Raw genomic sequence first — 15,891 nt, forward strand, 5'->3', positions numbered from 1 at the left:
GCTGCGCCTGGGCTGGGACTCGTGGGAAACTTTTAGAAGACACAGTATGTAGGCCTGAGCCCAGAGAAATATATTTAGAAAGTTATAACTAAAAAATTTCTAGAATTGGAATCCAGACATCAGAATCAACTTTCTTAAGATCTCCCCAGGTAAGTCACTATGCATCTCAGGTAGAAAACCAATTGTTTTAGTCCACTCCGCTCATTTTATAGAAGAATAAAGTGAAGCCCAGAGCAGTGAAGTAACGTTGCTCAATGTATCTCATGGGACCACATAAGATAACACTATCTCATAAAACTTTAGAACCAAATGGGAACTTAGATATCAAAACATTTGTAAAAGCCCTCTGAATAACATGTATTACTCATTTCTATGGGATTATCATGCCAACAGAACATGAAACTATGAATTGCCAACCAGATGAAGTATTTCATCTGTCATCAAATTATACTAGGACCATTTCTCAATTAAAAAAAATTTAAAAAACTTAAAAAACCCCAAAATGCACTATTGTGAATAGATATTTTTCTCAGTTAGTTCATTATCAGTATATAGAATATTGGTTGATGAATTCATGTTGATTTTGTATCCCTATTTCCTCCTTACCTGGAACATGGAGTTGATAATGAAAACTACTGTAACATTGACATGTTATAAACACATGGATGAAAACTAAAGCCAATTTTGGTGAAGGTCAAAATAAAGAAACTGAATCCCCCACAAAAAAAATTATACTAGGACAGTGGATGAAGCACACATTCCTTTTTGAATTTTTGGTCTCTTTGAATTAGAAAATGAGTACTCTTCTTCAAAAGTGACAATATGCATCCGCATGGCTGACACTGACAAAGGATCTACAAACTGCGGTACAGGGTTTCAGGGTAAATCCTGAGGGGATTTGACTGATCTTATCAGATATGAAAGTTACATTACTTGTTATATAAGTCTTGCTTTGTCTTGGTCTTAATCATCCAGCAGAAAAGTATAAAAACGAAGTATAAAAAGTAAAGCCATATCAATATGCTGAGCTGTAAAAGACTCAAGTCAACAACTTCTGACATTGCCAGTCCTACGGATAACCCACTACTATTATGGACTACTGGACTATACTGGATTATTTTGCTGAATTCACACACCTACAATATTTACATGGCAATGGAATACTCATCTCTGACAAAACTAAACAAAAAAAGGGGATATAAATGAAGGACCATTTTGTATCTGTATATGAAAAATAGGATATATATACAGCTACATCCTCTTAATTCAATGAATAGAGAGATTTGATCTAATAGTGTTTGTGGACAGGATATCATATTTTCATCTTGTATAATGAATAACCACTAAGACACAGATATGCAATGTATTAATTATTGAAACTACTAGTAATCTGTTTTGAAACTGTCTCATTGCTATTAGTTTCTCAGTAAAATTATTTTAAAAGAAAAAAAACCAAAAAAAAACCCAAAAATGAGAATATGGGTAATTGAATTGATTATTGGAAATGAGGATGACATACAATGCCTTGAAAATTCATAATTCTTCAAGAAGAAACAAACATATTGTAAATGTAAGATAACAGGCATCCCTAGCAGGTGGTGTTGTTTAGCTTAGTTCTCACATGCTTTTAAGCTATATCACCTATTTGGTAGAATACTCATGCTTGTGAGTAGAGAAATGAAGCTCACAAATTCTAGCCTGGTAGCAGGGATTTCTGCTTGGGAGGGTTTTCCTTGAGTGTTCCTTGCTTGCGCTGAGCTTGTAGATGCCACCCTACAGACGATGAAGAGTGAAGATAATTTCCACCCAAGATTCTTGTCTCCAGTCTTACTCTTTCCATATTAAACCAGATTCTTTGTAACTCATTCTATGCAAAAGAGGAAGGTTGAGTGTTAGGTGCATTTTCTAGTGCCCCTGATTAATTCTGTGTTGCTGAGTTATACTTGTTCTTTGTCTGAAAGATCATTTTGTTTAATGATTTCAAAGGTGGGGGCTGATAAAATGTAAGGTAATGTCCTATGTATGCCCATAGCACACCTGTTTTGTGGATTTTCCAATTCATAAATCTTGCTTTAACATCAATTACACTGAGAATATGAGAGAGTTTAAAATTTCATTGTATAATTATTTTCATATGTGTTAGGACTCTCTAAAGATCCTATCTTGCATTTTCTTTTATCACATTCATCTCAGTATTTAGCATATTTTTAAAATAAAAATCAATGCTTGGGCCACTTGTATGATCATTTTCCAGTTGCTTAATGCCTTTGAGGATTCCAGTAAAATGCTTCTCTGCTGAATTCACTTACTGCCCAGGGAAAGTTCTAGAAGGATAAGATTCAGTTGTGTGTGGGAACCAGAGGTGATGAGGGTTTGTGATGGAAATATATTGGGCTAATACTAGTTTGGAGTAATATTTCCTTTTTTTTTTTCAGAACTGGGGATTGAACTCAGGCCCTTGCTCTACTGAGCTATCTCGCCGGCCTCATAGAGTAATATTTCTTAAATATGACTGTGTCTCACAATTGCCTGAAACTGAATCTCTTGCTGAATAACCTGGACATCTACAGTGTTCAAAGTTTCCCAAAGTAATTCTCATGAGCACTTCTGGAAATTTCTTGTCTTAATATCCTCTCAGTGCAACCTCAAACCTTAGTCTGTATACAACACTTCTAACAAGTTCTGAGGTGAAACACATGCTGCTGGTCAAAATCCAAGAAAGACCAAATGGTAGTGGTTTTCATGTGTGTTTCCCTTGGCCGGCATGGTTAGCATTACCTGGGAACTTGGAATCTTCTAGGAACACAAATTCTCAGTTTCTATTCGATTTACTGAGTCTAAAACTGGGGCAGTGCCCAGCAATGTGAGTTTTAGTTATCTTTGTGGGTGATTCTGATGATTGCAAAGAAGGAGCACCAGTGCTATAAATAATATTAAAAAGATACAAGGTAGTGGTATAGTGGATTTGAAAAACTTGGATTCAAATCAGCTCTTTCAAGCTCTTTCATTCAGTTACCCCTTTTTCTCAGCCTTGTTTCCTTTATCTATTTAACATGGATGGAAATAATGTACACTAATTCAAATATTTATTCTGCCAGGAATTTCATTAAATATTGGGAACATATTAAGATGAATATGATATATACTCAACCCTGGAGGAATTTACCATTTCCTTGCCTGAAATGAAAGAGTATTGTGGATCTTAAATGACAATATGTATATGAAAATGTTGTATAAATTATAAGGTATGTTGAAAACATTAGCTGTAGTTCTGATAAAAGTAATCAAATCTTCCTCCTTTCTTATATTGGGTGGCTATAGTGGTTCTCTATAGTGCTCAAGTTCTAGAAGACATCCTATTGGTAAAAGCTAAAAGAAAGATAATAGAATAGTAGTAAAAAATATTTTATACTTGTACCTCAAACTTTCAGGAATCATTTTACTTTTATAATCTGTTTTAATGGTCACAACAACCCTATGAGGTACGTGGCTTGCATGAATATGATTATTTCTATTGGACAGATGCAGACTCTGGTATTCCATGATGTGAAAGGACTCATCCAAGGTTTACAGAATTGATGAATACCAAATCAAAAACTAGAATTCCAACCCTTTGTTTTCCCCTATTCTATGCTGAATTGTCAATAAATGTCATTTCCAAGATTCACTATGTACTAACTAGGTTATTGTGGGCACAGATGTGAAGCACGCTATAGCCATCTTTATAAATCTTAAATCTGTCCAGCTTTTACTCATCTACTTTAGTTAATGCTTACAGCAACCATCAGAGAAACATCGCTAAATTCCTCTGTTTTAAATTTCTGTATATTAGAAACCTTATCAACTGCTAGCAGGCAGTTGGATTATATGTACATTACAACAATCAAAGGCTTGCATTAGGTAGTTACATTGCGAAAACCAGTAATATTCTTGCAACATAAAAAACCTTTTAGAATGGATTAAAAATAAGAACCTATATCTCTTAATACAGGATAAGTAGGAGGCCTCTTCTCTGTTGAATTTTGTTTTCTTGACACATAGCCCAATTTTCAGAGCAAGTGGATATTGAGGAATTTCAGCTTTGGACAGCTACAGTTACTGGGACTTAAATGTTAATGTAGACAATTCCTATTTGTAGATAATTGCAAGATAATGACTTATTCTACTTGAACAGACAACACTACAAGATGAAATATGTTTTTTTAAAAAAGAAGGATTTCTCTCAAGTAAGTTCTGAACGGAGCTGTCATCTTCATCTTCATAGAACAGACAGAGCAAATGGGCTCCTGCTTGGGCTTTGAGAGAAATTCTGTACCCTTCCATGCCAGCCTCTTAACTCCTTTACAGTATATACACTCTCCTTCCATAACATTATACCCAGATAATTCTCTACCACCCAAAGTTCTATTTAAAGTTTCCTGATTAGATATATATTCTTTTGGCATTCTTTGTCTCATGGACCACAGGCTTTATTATGTGATACTGTCACTCAACATTATTTCCTGTCCAAATCTTTGGGTTACATTTTGTATTCCCCAAATATTTTGATCCATGAAATAAATGCTATACAAATATTAAACCCAAATAAATTCAGCTAAGACAAATATATCTTTCTTAATATGAGTTGGATATATGGCAAAAAAGAAAAAAGGAAATTACATTCCAAGAAGAAAATGAACAGCAGTTTTTCAAGAACCATTAAAATTTATAAGAGATAAAGAAAGTATGGCCTGGTAAAAACATCTTTGACTGGTAATCAGAAAGCCTGGGTTTTTTAGTTTTAGCTATAATATTAAACATTGCAGTTCAAACTATACTTAAACTTTCAGGATGTCAGTTTCCGCATCTATCAAATGAAGGAAATAAGCTTGCTGTAAGTAAATCACAGATTTTAAAAGGTAGTTTTTCAAGAGGGTGAAATTTTGACTCAGACAGATATAAAAATTAAAAAGCTCAAGATTTTAAACTGATAATGAGAGAAATCAGCTGATGTTATAAGTAATTCAGAAAGGAAATAATAGAATTACTGAGATGACAATGATCTTAAAATTGATCTCCTGTTTCAATGAAATCCTTTTCGAAGTATTAGTTGACTTATTTAAAGAAATAGAGAAATGTATCCTAAATTTAGTATCACTTTTTTAAAAATATGGAACGCTTCACGAATTTGCATGTCATCCTTGCACAGGGGCCATGCTAATCTTCTCTGTATAGTTCCAATTTTAGTAAATGTGCTGCCGAAGCGAGAACTTTAGTGTGAAAATTTAAGGCATCTTGAAAAGAACAAGGCAGAAGCACTCATGAAAGTATTAAAAGTATCACAAAGTTGCAGCAATCAAGAGAGTGTGATCGTGGCATAGGGATAGAAACGTAGATCACTGGAATAGAATAGAGGGTGCAGAAGTAAACTGTCATGTTTACAGTCAGTTAAACAAACTGGGACATACCCAGGCAATGAAATATTTAGTCATGGAAAGAAATTAAGTGTTGATACATGGTTAAATTGGACAAACTTTGAAAACATACTAAATGAAGGAAATCACACGCAGAGATATATATTGCAGGATTTCATTTATGTTGAGCCCAGAATAAGCAGATGCATAGCCATATGAAATAGATTTATAGTTTCCTATGATCAAGAGGTTTGGGGAACTAGGTTTACTCCAATGGACACAGGGCTTCTTTGGGGGTAATGGAAATGTTCTAAAATTAATTGTGACGATAGATTCACAAATGTAGCTGTATTAAAAGCCAGTTGATTTTACACATTAAATTAGTGACTTGTATAGAATATACACTATATCTCAATAAAACTATTACTTTTTAAAAATAAGCATCTATTTTAAAGATAAGCAAACTCAATAATATAGTTAATGCATGAGTTAAAAATGAATATTTATCAACTAATCTCCCAGTTTATGCTGCCAAAACAAAATATTTGAGGTTCGAGAATTTATTAGTAGCATATGTTTATTTTCCCAAAGTGCTAGAGGCTGGGATTACAAGATGGAGGCATAGCTGGTACTTTTGATAGTCTGATGGGAGCAGCAGCCTCCAGAATAGAGGAACACTGTGCCTTCCATGGCAGAAGGGCAAGAGGAATCAACAATGTATGAAGTCCCCTCCACCTTTGTTGTAGTCCTGGGCATGAACACAAGACCTTCACACTGAGCTACAACTTCAGCCCCTTTTATTTGTGAGACAGTATTTCACTAAGTTGTGAACCGCAAAGGTTAGGCTTCAACTTGTGATCTGCCTGCCCCAGCCTCCCAGACTGCTGGGATAGCAGGCATGTACCAGCAGGCCCTTGGAAGCATTTTTTCTAAGGATTTTAATTCTCTTCAGGAAAGGAGAGCCTTCACTGCCTATTAACCTTCTAAAGACTTAAAACTTTAAGATTTAAGACTTGTCTCTTGATTTAATCATGCTGATAATACTTGAATTTCAGAGGAGCTATACAGGAACTAGGGAAGTATTCCAATCTTCCAGTTAGTGGATTTGGAGACAGGGGCAAATGAATGCTTAGTAGACAGAGAACTAAAAAGAGCCACAGAGATAGCTGAGCAGACTAAGCACTTGCTTAGGCAAGCACAGGGCCTGGGGTTTGATCCCTGGTATCACATGTTACAGTGGCCCCACCCCTGGGCAAGCTGTGCAAGTGACTGATTCCCAGCGTGGTGGTACACACCTGTAATCCCAGTGCTGGGGAGGCTGAAAACAGGAGGATCAATATGAGTCCGAGCTGCATAGTGAGACCCTGTACTAAATACATTTTTTTTAAAAAGTTAGACAGAGAACTGTGGGGATTGTAAGCTACAGCAGTAATGTCCCCTGACAGGGCTTTCCTTACCCAGATACAGAAACTGTGTTACTACCTAGCTGCCTACATTAGGAAGTTGGTTATTTTTATGGGCACTTGATTGGATGATATGAAAAATATTTTTATTATATTAAAAGCAATGTTAAGAGACCTTATAAACCAGTATTTATCAGTGTTATCCATAGAGAACTTACATTTCAGAATCCATGTGGGAGGCTTGTTTAAAATGCAACCCTATCCTAGAGCTGCTAAGTCAGGTTTGATAGAGGGTAAGACTCAGGGTCTACATTTGAAATGGTAGACCAGGCATCTCACCAAGTTACTAATGTTTGAAACCCACTGAGCTAATGCTTCCACAATGGCAAAATCTGGACATTCAAGAGATTCTTTCTACATGTTCTAAACACCTGAGAAGTTTTAAAAATATAGATCGTTAGCTTCTCCCAGACCAATTAAATTAGACCTTTGCTATAGCTGCCCAATACCTTTGTTTGACTTTCATGCTTCTTGTTTCCTTGATCCCTTCCTGAACTAGACCCAATGTCTGGTGTCAATAACCATTTTGGAGGCTCTCCCTGTTCGGAATTGAGACTGTGCTTGGCTTCTGTTTTCATCCTGAGTTTTTCTTTGGTCACACAATGCCGTCTGCCTACTGCTGCCCAAGTCCTAGCACATTGTAAAAAAATGAAGTTTCTACTTCAGAGCAAGCCAGGCTCCTTTAGCTCTTTGTTACTTAGATTCCAGGGTTATTTTATGAAGACAAGTGATCCTAGTGCAGATAGGGGGAGAGAGAGAATAAGGAGGAGGGGGAGGAGGAGAAGAGGAGGAGAGGAGAAGGAAGGAAGAAATTGAAGCGGTATGTTGAAAATTGAAGATATGCTCCCTTGCTAAGAATAAAAGCCACATGCACCACACAGAGCATTTGACATCTCTGGGAAAGGCTTTCATCTCCACTTCCCTCAACACCCTCATTTTCATATGTAGGGTGGCTGTTAGAGCAGGTGGAGGTGACAGAAACCTGAGGCCCAGCAGTATGATTAGACAATTGATGCTCCACAGGAAGGGGCTTCAATTCCTGCTTATTTTACTCAAGCATGGCATTAGACTACAAGACAAACCTCAGACTGATGCATTCCCCGCTCCACCATTCTTCTCCAGGCTTCTTTTCTATAAGTCATGTTTTTGGTGTTTGGAATCTGGCAGCTGCAAGGCCTGGTTGCTAGGTAACAATTTCTGAGCACAAAGAACTCTCAGCGGGGAAGGTCAGGTCTGTCAGTATGAAACAGCTGTACAGAATTTTTATTTGTCTTCCTCTTGTTTTGGTTAATCACAGGGCATGCAACCAGAATCAAACTTTTCATAGAAATGCGAACTGCTGGAGGGTACCAGTTCAGCTGCTGCTTTTTTTCCCCTGCTCTTTAAATCACAGCCTTTCTACTCTGTCTCAATAGTGCTCCAACAAGCTGGGCAGGGTGGAAATGGAGGAGGGAGTAAGAGGGATTAGATCTTTCTTTGCCTCTTTGTGCCCAGGCCAGGGAGCCCATAGGTGAAATATGCGTTGAGAAGTTAACTCCCTGTTTCCAAATTGACTAGCAGTTTCTTAGGATTAGAATTTCAGATTAAATGCAGGATGACTGGTTAAATTTTAAATTTGGGTAAATAATGAGAAATTTAAATTTACAAGTTTAACTGGGCATCCTGATTTTTATTTGCAAAATCTGACAACCCTAACTGGTGAGCAGCAAATTTCGTGTGACTATTTTGTAGGATTGATACTAATAGAGAAATGCAATTGGAAGCAGAGATGATTCAAGTGCCATTATAGAGTTGAGCCTCAGCCCTGGCTTGGCTATGTTTTGAATAGTATGTTAGAAGCTGAAGTCAGATGGAGTTCTGTGAGGAGTTACATGGAGAAGGGATGCAGGCCCTTTCTGTTGTTGCTCATTTCAGTGATAATTATCCATCATTGTTAGTCCAGTAATTAAACCTGAGTGAGGCACATGATGCTAGGCACTTGAATCCAAATTAAGTCTCTCGGATTGCAGGACTGGGTATAGGGATTCTTAATCAGCTGAGTGATCTTTTACACATCACTGCTCTTTGGGACTAAGTTGCTGTTTTGTGGCACAAAGGAATTGAAATAAAGACTGGTGCTTCATGTGTGGGCCCTCTTTCATCAAAAGCATCAGCAAGTGTAGGAACTTATTATAAATACAGACTATCAGGCTACAGCTTATTACTTCTGAATCAGAAACTGGGGTTTGCGTCTTACAATTGATGTTTTAATGACCATCCTGTGAATTCTGATGCAAACTCACAATTGAGAACTACTGAGCTAGACAATCTTTCAGGGCTATTCCATATCTTACTTTTACTAGTTCTAAATACTGACTGGCAAGTCCCAGATGACATACTATCATTTGAAATGACATATTGTCCTCCTTTTCACCTCTGTCAGGAATGTACTTCAAATTAGTTTTGTGTGAATCTGTGTGTCTGTCTGTTACAGTGCAGATGATTCCCCTATATCTCCACCCTTACTTATTCATGTAGCCTTTTGTATTTTCACATACTCCTTCTCCTCCTGGAGTAACTTTAGAAGCATTTCTAAGGTCTGTTTTGTGACCAGGAAGGAGAGTGTCAAGTTAAAGTTTTCTGCAAACATCAGCAAGGACCCGACTGTAGAATGAATGCCTACTATCACTGATAGGCAAAAAGAGTGAATTTAAGAAAGTGTCATTGTGCAGAGTAACCTGGATAAGGACACATTTCATCCTGATTAAAATACTTTCAACCATAATTACCTTCAACTCTGTTTTATTTCCTTAGAAACCTGATGTTTCTGAAAGCCCCAACACTGCTTCACTCCTGATTGTTACTCTCAATCAGTACAGAGCCCCACCCCCACTGTCTTTATAAATATCAGATTGCTGAAGGAAGTAAACTCAAGAGAAGAAACTCAGCTCAGCTAATTAGCCACGCAGCCTGATTTCCGCAATAGTGCGCATTCTGCAGTGTTGTCCATGGTGCTGAACATGGTTGTTGATGCTGTTTCTGGGATATATATATATATATATATATATATATATATGAAAGGAGACTGGATTATTGTAGTAGTCTGTTCATCTCTTGTTTCATTGCCAGTGGATACAACCTAATGAATTTGCCAATCAAATCATGCCATAATAACCATGACGATGGTTATTATGTTGTTTTATAGGCCACTGCCTTTCTCTGTTGTTTTTCTACTGGAGTAGCAGAGAAAGGTGCTCCTAAATTGGGCAGCTGTACTTTACTATGACAGAAATGATTTGATGTGCAGTGTATATTTCCATAATGACAAAAGATCTCTCCTAAATACTGTACCGTAAATATGCAAAAGAACACTAAGATGTGAAGTTAGGAGTAAAAAGCTTAGCGAAAGATTCGCAAATTATCTTAACTGCCAGAAGCCTCAAGTGTGGAGAGACCCAAGCATGCTGCCTTAGCACTGCCTAAGCTACTTAGTGAAAGCTGTTTTAGTTTTAAAATTTTATTTTGAAATCATAATAACCTCTCAGGAATCTACAAAAGTAGAGCCCAAAAGTTCCATTTACTTTTCCCCAGTTTTTCTCAATAGTAATATCTTACAAAATGGTGTCCAAACCAGAACACTGACAATATAGTCCACAGAACTTCTTCTGATTTCACCAAGGTTGCATACATTCATTTGTGTTCTGTGTACCAATCAAAGTTTACTTGTATATATTTGTGTAAACACTTCTATTATTGGGGTTTTATTAGTATAGCAAAGTACGGAACCCAGAGTACTCAGGAAGAAATGGAGTTTTATGAAGTTTACATTGCAGAGGTATGGAATCCAAGATCCAGAAGGACCTACTGTTCTAGCTTTTAGTGTGGGCGGCAGAAAGTATAGCATAGTTCTGGGAGAAGCAAGCCTTGAATCTTTTGTAATAAGCCTCTATTGAGAACTCAACAGGATCCAAGAGGACTTACTTACAATACCATGCCTCCAGTGACTTGATGACATCTCATTAGGCCACAGCTTCTAAAAGTGCCACCACATCCCAATAGTGTCACCTTAGTAATCAACTTTGCAACACATAAAATTTGGAGGGACATAAGGCATATTCAGACTACATCTCTACCTATGCATTTGTGATACAGAACTGACCTATCACTGTAGATATCACTTGTGCTACCCTTTTATACTACCACTCACCCCCTTCCACTCAATGGTGGCTTTCACCCTTGGCAACCACTCAGCTATTATCTAGCTCAAAGTTTTGCCATTTCTAGAAGGTTATATACACAAACTCTTATAGGATGTAACATTTTGAGATTGATATTGAGCTATTTATAACTTCCTTGGGGACCAAGAGAAGTTGCTGCACATATCAGTAGATTTTTCCTTTTTGTTGCTGACTAGTGTGGTAGCTAATATCTAAGAAGCCTAACAAGAGAAGGTGAAGAAACCCATATATTAGCAATATTAGCCAGCTGCTACTACCCCTCTGTCAGACTGGGAAGACAAATGGTTAGTGTCACCAGAGCTCAGGGACAGGATCACTTGGTACTGGCTGGCAACGTGGCCAGCTTTCTTATGAACTGGACTCATATAAAAGGCATGACTACTATAGGGGATGACTTCAGATGGAGGTGGTGTCTCCATTCTTTTTCTCATTGCTGAGACAAAATACTTCACACCCAAGGTTAAAGGAAGAAAGGTTTATTTAGCTCAGTTTGAGGAGGTCTCAGTCCATAGTTGGCTGGCTCTAAAGCAGAGTGGCACATGGTGCAGGGGCAACAGTTTATAGCAGTGCAAACCACAAAAGTAACAAGAGCAAGAAGGAAAAATGAGCCTTTCTGCCCCCTTTATCTTATCCAGACTGCTGGGATTAGGACACTGCCAATCCAATCAGTAGACTGACCCAACAATCACTCACACGTAGTCCCAGCACCCTTAATTCCAACATTGTACTACAAATCAGTCACAAACTTCAGATTCAGCTGCTTCTGAAAAGCCCCATAGAAAAGTGCATGAGTCTTTGGGGCACTCTAGACACAAATCATAACAGGTGGGAGAGTGAAGGTTGAGATATACTTTGATTTTTCCCTTCCTCAATCCTCCCATTTTTCTTCATTTGTCTTTCACTAAATGAATCCAATGGAAATCTGGTAATATAGATTCCCAATACAGGTAACCTGCAGCCATCACCTTACTGCAAAACTGAGCACATCATGGGGGCAGAAAAGGGTAAACCAAAGGGTAATAGTCCCAAGTCTTGTACTGTAGTGTTTACTTTGAACTCAAAACCTTGCGCTTGCCAGACAGGTGTTTACCCTGCTGAGCTATTTCTGTGGCCACTGCCACACTGATTATCTAAGTTAATGTACATGTGAATGAATATCCTCAGAAGCAAAATTTAAAATAATCTCATGGATTATTGGTTCTGCAACCCCTGGATTGCCTATTTTACACAGAAATTTAGAAATCTAACCATATGCAGCATTATAGGAAGACAGTCCTGTGACATTTGTTTTTCTTGTCTCTATTTTTTCATTTATTACCCTTTTTTTCAACAAACATTTACTTGAGAAACAGTATAGCAATAATTGGTATGTCATGACAAGCGGTACATATTTAGAAGACCAGAATGACAGACATTCCAAGCGTGACCCTACTATTACACATTGCTATCTTCAGTGCAGTTGCTTGGTTCACAGGTATCAGCATATATAGTTAGTCAGGGTGAGAATCCTACCAATTAACTGCTAGTTTCAAAAGCCTGCTGATATTTCTCAGGATGATTGCCTTACCCATCTTGTACATATCATGTTTCCTAGCTTTTCTCCTTGCCCTCTCTTCACTGTCTAATCCTCAAGTTCTCACTTTCCTTTTAATTGTGTTATACCTTTCTATTTGTATTTCTTCTTTTGAGTTCTTATAGTAGGGAGACTATATGATATTTACACCTGTGTGTCTGGTTTATTTCACTTATGAGTATATTTTCAAGTGACATCCACTTAAATATATATGTTTCAAGTTTATCATACTTTGTAGCTGAGTAATGCTCTATTGTATAAAAATACCACATCTTTTTCAACCATTCCTCAGGAGACATGCATCTTGATTATTTCCAAGATTTGCCTATCACAAATTGTGCTGCTATAAACATAGCTACACATATATCACTATGATATGACATTTTCAGTTCTTCTGGGAAAATTCCCAATAGGGGGATAGCTGGCTTGAATGGTACTTCCACTCTTAGTTTTTAAGGAAACTCCACACTAATTTCATAATGGTTGCACCAGTATACATTCCCACCAGCAGTGGAGAAGGGTTCCCTTTTCTCCACAGCCTCTCCACCATTTGTGGTTAGTTGATTTGTTTATGATAGCTATTCTTTCTGGGACGAGATGGTATCTCAGTGTTGTTTTAATTTGCATTTCATGGATGGATAGTGATGTGGAGCATTTTTTCAAATATTTATTTGCTTCTGTAATTTTGTCCTCTGAGAAGTGTGTGTTCATCTCAGATGCCTATTTCTGGATTGGGTCTTTAAATTTCGGGGTCCTAATGGTTTTTAGTTCTTTATAAATTCTAGAGAGCAGACTTTTGTCTGAGTTTATAAGTTAAGATTTTTTCCAAATTTGTGGGTTGTCTTTTCACTTTGTTGGTAATTTCTTTTGAGGTGCAAAAACTTCTCAATAAGAGCAGGTCCCCGTTGTTAATTATTTCAACTATTACCCATGCAATTTGATTTTTTGTTCATGAACTCTTTGCCTACCCCTATGTCTTCAAGAGTTCCTCCGACTTTCTCATCCAGGATATTTAGTTTTTCTGTTTTAATGTTTAGATCTTTAATCCATTTTGACTTTAGCTTAGTGCATGGTGATAGGCCTGGGTCAAGTTTTAGTTTTTGGCATGTAGAGAGCCAGTTTTTCCAACACCATTTGTTAAAGAGGCTATCATTCTTCCAGTAAGCATGCTTGGCCCCTTTGTCGAAGATCAGGTGGCTGAGTGTGTTTGTAGAAGCTTATGCATCTTCTAATCTATTCCATTGATCTTCAGGTCTATTTTTTTGCCAGTACCATGCTGATTTTATCACAGTAGCTTCATAGTATAATTTCAAGTCAGGAATTGTAATGCCTCCTGCTTTGTCTTTGTTGCCCAGGATTGCCTTTGCTATTCTAGGTCTTTTCTGGTTCCAAATAAATTTTAGGAATGATTTGTCTAGGTCTGGAAGGTATGTTGGTAGTAGTTTAATTATGGGATTACATTAATTTTGTACAACAATTTTGGGAATATGACCATCTTCACAATGCTGGTTCTTCCTAACCAGAAGCAGGGAATATTGTTACATTTTCTGAAATCCTCCATGATCTCTTTTCTTGAAATGTATTTTTTATTCTATTTTTTAAAATTAATGTATTTAGTATAGGGTCTACAGTGTCTTACTATACAGATTGGGCTCCTAGTGATCCTCCTGTTTTCAGAATCCCAAATCTTGGGATTACAGGAGTGTACCCCCATGCCGAGTCTGGATCGCTGTCTCAGCATGCCCTGGGGTGTGGGGTGGGCACAGCATGCTGGGGATTGAACCCCGGTCCCTGAGTCTGCCTAAGCAGGCTCTTTAATCCACAGAGCTATCTGGTCATCTCCCCTGAAATATTTTAATCTCTAGGATTAGAACCAACATAGGCACATATGCAAAATCTCCAAAACGATTGGGCCAGACAATCACTGCTGGGCTATACATACACAAATGTCCCATATGTTTTTTGTGAAAACAAGTCATGTGGCTTGTTCTTGGTTCCTGTGGTTCTTTAGTCTTACATCTATGAGTGTACAGCCCCTCTGGGGTCAGAAGGATAAAGATGGTGGGCCAGCCTTACTGTGTTTTGTGTCACAAGTGCAGTAGCTGAAATGTCGAGTTATAGCAGTATAGGAGCACTCATTTCACTGCTTCTATGATAATGAAACATTGCGATCCTTAGTAAAGAACCTTATTTTATTGCATTATGATATCAGCTTCTTACTACTGGAAAAGATCTCTTAACTGCTTACTTCACTGTATTTTTAGGCACTTGCTTTGCTAAATTACCAGTCACTGCCCTTCTCTGTGGGAAGGGTTCCTTTTAAGCCTTCACATGATAAAAAAAATGGAGTTTGGTGGTTTAAAATTCCAAGTCACTGAGCTTGAGGGCTCACCATCTCTTTATCTTCTTCCCACTCTCTTTGCTGTCTGCCTGCTGAACTGAGCTTCCATAGCCTTGAAATTGATTTACCAACCATTTGTAGGCTTCTTGGTGGTGATAAAAACTAAAATCTTGTTCTCTTTTCCACTGTCATCATGTTTTCTCCTTCAGGCTCAGCTCTAGCTCACTGCTAGCTATTCATCTGCTACCTTCCCAGAGCATGCCACTCTCTTCTCTTTGCCATCTAAGTCCATTTCCCCAGCCTGAGAGGGAAGGCAGTTAGACTGAGTGGCCCAATAGGGAAGCTGAGGGCAAAGCAACTCCAAGTGATGCTGCCTTACTTAGAAGAAAATGGCTTCTGATGTATGTACATAAGCAGCCACCTTGAATGGGGTATGGGTAATTGCCCAATTTAATGGGATTTTCATTGGGGGAAAGGGTAGAATAATGTAGCCTGAGTGAGCACCATTCTCTGGCTCTGTGAAGATGTTAATCATACTGCTCCTGGCAAGTCTGGCAGAGCTGAAGCCAGTGATGTAACTGATTTTCCAGTGAGCCTTTTGTCTGAGTGACTGCAGCACAGCTGCAGAACAGAGCATCGAGGAGCTGAATGCGTTAATGGGAAAAAGCGTTTTGTCTAGTTCTTTCTTCTAGAGGGACCTTGTCACTGGAGAGGCTTTTGTGTTGGTTAGCACAACTGTGTGGGGGTCTCTCTTGGTGATTTATTTTATTGCGGGTGTTTTTCAAAGTTTGATGCATAGAGCATTATCAGCAAAACAACAGAAACAAATGCTCATGCCAAGGTGTAGGCCAAGAAAATTGGGCTGCTGAAATTTCTAAGCATTTTTTTCTTTGTGTTGTTGGCT

General features: G+C 37.9%; 1 protein-coding gene and 1 non-coding gene across 3 annotated transcripts in view; one reads left to right on the forward strand and one right to left on the reverse strand.

The window, feature by feature from the left end:
* Dcx (doublecortin) overlaps positions 1 to 15,891 on the forward strand; it is a 150,622-nt gene that overhangs the window by 52,866 nt on the left and 81,865 nt on the right. The gene's annotated exons all lie outside the window — the stretch shown is intronic.
* LOC111812240 lies at positions 5,144 to 5,250 on the reverse strand. The gene has a single exon (XR_002817795.1). It is a non-coding gene; the product is annotated as a U6 spliceosomal RNA (small nuclear RNA).

The sequence above is a fragment of the Octodon degus genome, unplaced genomic scaffold, assembly GCF_000260255.1.
Source record: "Octodon degus isolate 3935 unplaced genomic scaffold, OctDeg1.0 scaffold00117, whole genome shotgun sequence".
In the NCBI taxonomy this organism is placed as follows: domain Eukaryota; kingdom Metazoa; phylum Chordata; class Mammalia; order Rodentia; family Octodontidae; genus Octodon; species Octodon degus.